The sequence below is a fragment of the Capricornis sumatraensis genome, chromosome 7 (genome assembly GCF_032405125.1).
Source record: "Capricornis sumatraensis isolate serow.1 chromosome 7, serow.2, whole genome shotgun sequence".
NCBI classification, from domain to species: domain Eukaryota; kingdom Metazoa; phylum Chordata; class Mammalia; order Artiodactyla; family Bovidae; genus Capricornis; species Capricornis sumatraensis.
In genome coordinates this window covers 70,664,268-70,670,267 of record NC_091075.1, presented here as the reverse complement: position 1 = coordinate 70,670,267, position 6,000 = coordinate 70,664,268, and positions in this window count along the sequence as shown.

Sequence of the window (6,000 nt, the reverse complement as noted above, 5' to 3'; positions counted from 1 at the left end):
GTGCCACTGCCTTCTCCAGTTACACAGCCTAGTCTCATTGTTACTTTTCATTTCTCTCAGGGCAATGAGACCTATTTCTTAATCATCTGTTCTCATTCTGTCCAGGGGCTCTTTCAAACTTTCATCTCTCTACCTCTTCTCTTCCTCTCATTAGAAATCTTTGAATCAGTCCCAGAGAAAATGAAAACCACAAGGCGAGAAACCTTCACGACCGCCTACCCATTTACAAGAATCTTCTGTCTTCTGCTGTCTTGGGAAAATTCGTCCAACTTGTCCCACTACTGAATCTCCACCTATGCTTTGGAATCCTTTCTCCTTATTCCTTCATTCTTTTACTCCAACATCATCTCTTGTCTCTCCTTTATCTTGTCATCTTAAAAAACAGTCACAACATAGAAATTGAGTCAGTCAGTTCAGTTGCTTAGTTATGTCTGACTCTGCAACTCCATGAACTGCATCACGCCAGGCCTCCCTGTCCATCACCAACTCCCGGAGTTCACCCAAACCCATGTCCATTGAGTCAGTGATGCCATCCAACCACCTCATCCTCTGTCATCCCCTTTTCCTCCTGCCTTCAATCTTTCCCAGCATCAGGATCTTTTCAAATGAGTCAGCTCTTCACATCAAGTGGCCAAAGTATTGGAGTTTCAGCTTCAGCATCAGTCCTTCCAATGAACACCCAGGACTCCTTTAGGATGGACTGGTTGGATCTCCTTGCAGTCCAAGGGACTCTCAAGAGTCTTCTCCAACACCACACTTCAAAAGCATCAATTCTTCAGCACTCAGCTTTCTTCACAGTCCAACTCTCACATCCATACATAACTACTGGAAAAACCATAGCCTTGACTAGATGGACCTTTGTTGACAAAGTGATATCTCTGCTTTTTAATATGCTGTCTAGGTTGGTCATGTTATAACTTTCCTTCCAAGGAGTAAGCGTCTTTTAATTTCATGGCTGCAATCACCATCTGCAGTGATTTTGGAGCCCAAGAAATAAAGTCTGACACTGTTTCCACATCTATTTGCCATGAAGTGATAGGACCAGATACCAAGATCTTAGTTTTCTGAATGTTGAGCTTTAAGCCAACTTTTTCACTCTCCTCTTTCACTTTCATCAAGAGGCTTTTTAGTGCTTCTTCACTTTCTGCCATAAGGGTGGTGTCATCTGCATATCTGAGGTTATTGATATTTCTCCCAGCAATCTTGATTCCAGCTTGTACTTCCTCCAGCCCAGCGTTTCTCATGATGTACTCTGCATATAAGTTAAATAAGCAGGGTGACAATATACAGCCTTGACGTACTCCTTTTCCTATTTGGGACCAGTCTGTGGTTCCATGTCTATTTCTAACTGTTGCTTTCTGACCTGCATATAGGTTTCTCAAGAGGCAGGTCAGGTGGTCTGGTATTCCCATCTCCTTCAGAATTTTCTAGAGTTTATTGTGATCCACACAGTCAAAGGCTTTGGCATAGTCAATAAAGCAGAAGTAGATGTTTTTCATGATCCAGCAGATGTTGGCAATCTGATCTCTTGTTCCTCTGCTTTTTCTAAAACCAGCTTGAACATCTGGAAGTTCACGGTTCACATACTGCTGAAGCCTGGCTTGGAGAATTTTGAGCATTACTTTACTAGCATGTGAGATGAGTGCAATTGTGTGGTAGTTTGAACATTCTTTAGCATTGCCTTTCTTTGGGACTGGAATGAAAACTGACCTTTTCCAGTCCTGTGGCCACTGCCGAGTTTTCCAAATTTGCTGGCATATTGAGTGCAGCACTTTCACAGCATCATCTTTCAGGATTTGAAACAGCTCAACTGGAATTCCATCACCTCCACTAGCTTTGTTCGTAGTGATGCTTCCTAAGGCCCACTTGACTTCACATTCCAGGATGTCTGGCTCTAGGTGAGTGTGAGTGATCACACCATCGTGATTATCTGGGTCATGAAGATCTTTTTTGTACAGTTCTTCTGTGTATTCTTGCCACATCTTCTTAATGTCTTCTGCTTCTGTTAGGTCGATACCATTTCTGTCCTTTATTGAGCCCATCTTTGCATGAAATGCTCCCAATGGACGGAGGTTTGTGACATTGTACAGGAGACAGGAACCAAGACCATCCCCAAGAAAAAGCAAAAGAGCAAAATGGCTGTCTGAGAAGGCCTTATAAATAGCTGTGAAAAGAAAAGAAACGAAAAGCGAAGGAGAAAAGGAAAGATATACCCATTTGAATGCAGAGTTCCAAAGAATAACAAGGAGAGATAAGAAAGCCTTCCTTAGCAATCAATGCAAAGAAATTGAGGGTTATGTTTTATCTGGTGGGAATTTTTAGGATTTCGAGCCTGGAAGACAGCATCTCAAGTAACCCTGAAAGAACTGTTCCAAGCAGGCAGGGGAAGGAGTCAGGTTATATAGAAGTATGCAACAAACGTCAAAGATTATTGTGAATTAAGGAAAAGCAGGTATCTCAAATTAAGGAATATAGCACTCATCTTTGTATGGGAAGATGCAAATGTCTGGGTACACTGAAATCATTCCTTTCATATGCATCTCAGCTATCTGAGGCCAGCATCCTGCTTTTGGTTTTTCACATCCTTAGTTCCTCATTCACCATTCACTGTAGGGTATCAACAGTCAACAGCTGCTGGATTGCAAGCATTCTTCTCCCTTTTTGAGCACTCTTGGGGCTCAGAAATTCACATCGGGAGGCCCCAAATCACCAATGGCTGAGGCATCCTTGTTTACTGATATGGCAGGGAATACTCCATTTCACATCTTGAGAGTATTTCAAATCCAAAAAAGGAGGGAAAAGTGGATTATTCACTGATCATAGGAACATGTAACTGCTAGAACTCATTTTTAAACTCATCTCTATTGATCAATGACAGTTTTGTATTGGGACCCACATGTGGTACTTCGACTTAAAAGTTTTAACCGTATGTTTGGTCTTTGTCCCAGTTCCTGACACAGAGCTCCTAAAATCCTTGGGATTTCTCTAAGTGAATAGAAATTATGGTGCCTTTTGTTATGTCAATGAGATGCCTTTTAGAAACCTCCTAATGGGGCTGCTTGCCAGGGGAACCAGCCCTGTGATTAGAGGGTTGGAATTTCCAGTCTAAACCCCTCATCTCCAGAGAAGAGCTGGAGATTGCATTCAATCATCAATAGCCATTGATTTAACCAATCAGGGCTATTATGAAGCCTCTTTAAAAACTCAAAAGACTTCAGAGAGCTTTCATGAACACGTGAAGATTTGGGGAGAGTGGTACACTTAGGAAGCATGGCCCATGCCCCACGTACCTTGCCCTTTGTGTCTCTTCCATTAGGCTGTTTCTGAATTACATTCTTTTATAATAAACTGGTAACAGAAGGAAGGGGTTTCCCAGGTGATGCAGTGGTAAAGAATCCACCGGCCAATGCAGGAGACTCAGGTTCAATCCCTGGGTCAGAGGATCCCCTAGAGAAGAAAATGGCAACCCACTCCAGTATTTTTGCCTGGGAAAACCCATGGACAGAGGAGCCTGGGGGGGATACAGTCCATGGGGTCCCAAAAGAGTCTGACAAAACTTAGTGACTAAACAACAACATGGGAAGCGACTATTACTCTAAGTTCTATGAATCACTATAGCAAATTAATTGAACCTAATGAACAGTTGTGGGAGACTTAGCAAATTATAGCTGGTTGGTTAGAAGCACAGGTGACAATCTGGACTTGGAATTGGCATCTGAAGCAAAGTAGGGGTGCAGTCTTGCAGGACTGAGCCCTTAACCTGTAGGATCTAACACTCTCTCTGGGTCAGTTCAGTTCAGTCGCTCAGTCGTGTCTGACTCTTCGCGACCCCATGAATCGCAGCACGCCAGGCCTCCCTGTCCATCACCAACTCCCGGAGTTCACTCAGACTCACGTCCATCGAGTCAGCGATGCCATCCAGCCATCTCATCCTCTGTCGTCCCCTTCTCCTCCTGCCCCCAATCTCTCCCAGCATCAAAGTCTTTTCCAATGAGTCAACTCTTCACATGAGGTGGCCAAAGTACTGGAATTTCAGCTTTAGATCATGTCAAAACTGAATTGCTTGGTACTCTTGGAAAACACCCACACACCAGACCATGCCTTTGGAAGCCAGCCCCAAACTTCTGAAATTGGCTAATTAGCAACAAATAGCCTTACTCCAGTGACCTCAATTCCTTGACTGATGCTCAACAAATCCCTAAAATGCTCACTTCTGAAAAAGTGGCCAATCCTGAACTCCAGTTTCTCCCAAACTCTTAATAAAATTAGCAGAAGGGCACCAGTAAGTTCATCAGAGAACCCAGCAGCGCACAGAGAGCTTACACGCCTTCATCCTCCTCCAGGCCAACTCTCTCCACACTGTGTGAGCACCCCAGCAAATTCTGGGTAGACACATCCACCTGAGTTTGACTTAGGACCAGTCACTCAAACGCTCTGAACTGCTGTTTCCTCTACGTATTTTCAGGAGATCAGGATACAGCACATGGTCTGACTGGCCGCCTTCTCTTCCAAAAGGAGCTACATGATGTCATCAAGTCAACAACTGGCCTTCTCGACTACACCCCTTGAATCCTTACAGCCTGCTGATAACCAGATCTCAAAACAAAAATCCACACATAAACACTTAACAGTGGTGTGCTAAAGTAATGACAATCATCGAGATGGACTAGAAAGATTCTGCCTCCCCCACTGGTATCTTTGTGTACACTGCTGCACCTCCTTAGGGACAGTTCTTGGATGAGTCCCCATAATGCCCAACTCTCCAAAAGGGACACTCAGTTCCAACTGAGTCAGTATCTTTCTGGCCTACCATGTATAACTGATAAGGTGCCACTTACACCCAATCACCATAAGACCTTCCATCCAGAGGTGAGGTGAGGCGAAGTCGCTCAGTTGTGTCCGACTCTTTGCGATCCCGTGGACTGTAACCTACTAGGCTTCTCCATCCATGGGATTCTCCAGGCAAGAATACTGGAGTGGATTGCCATTTCCGGTCCTCCCTAATTCTTCAGTCTGTTGATTTTCTATTTATTCCAGTCCCCTCTCTGCACGCTTAAAAATTTGATTCTTATGTTCTCAATTTCACATAGGAATTCTGCCTCAACATACAATTCAAGTTAATAAAGACAATGATTAAACAGAATCTGAAAATCAACCTTGATGGGGGAGTAATAAGGTTTGCAAGGATTTATGAGCACTTTAAGACATGCAGAATAGGTTATTCAAAGGCATCTACTATTTTATGGAGTGATTCTGGGAATTTATGCGATGAAGTAATAGCTGCTCAGTCATGCCCAACTCTTTGAGACCCCACGAACTATAGCCCACCAGGCTCCTCTATCATGGAATTCTCCAGGCAAGAATACTGGAGTGGATTGTCATTCCCTTTTCCAGAGGATCTTCCTGACCCAGGGATCAAACCCGGGTCTCCTGCATTGCAGGCAGATTCTTTACCGTTTTGAGCTACAGGCAAGTCCTCCATGATAGGATAACCCTTGTCCAAATCCTACTCTCGAGGTAGGATATGTAGGAGCCAACAAGTAATGAAGCCAAAATAAATAATGGGCCATCAAGAGGGAAAAAAACACAGCGGCTTTCAATATACTATTAGAAGTTAGACAAAAACTCTTTGGAGAGTTAGTTCACTGGTAACAAGTACAGCTACAGCTCTCTTTAATCATCATACATTTATCGTAAGACTTATACAGAACACTAGTTTGAATTTCAGATATTCAGATTAGGCAATTCTGAGATGCCTCTGCTGGAAAGTGTCAGAGGGAAAACCAAACCTCTTCAGCATGCTTTCTCAAGGCCAGAGTTCTTCATAATCCACTCTCCAGGGAGCAACTGCAAAAGAATTTCCTTCAGAGGACTGAATACATTTCTTTGGGAAAAGAGATTTACATTTTAAATGATGTTTAAAAAAAATTTCCATTTAATTACTACAGTCAATTTTTGTTTTTCAGTTTCCAATTATTATTCTCAGCACAGGCTACTTAC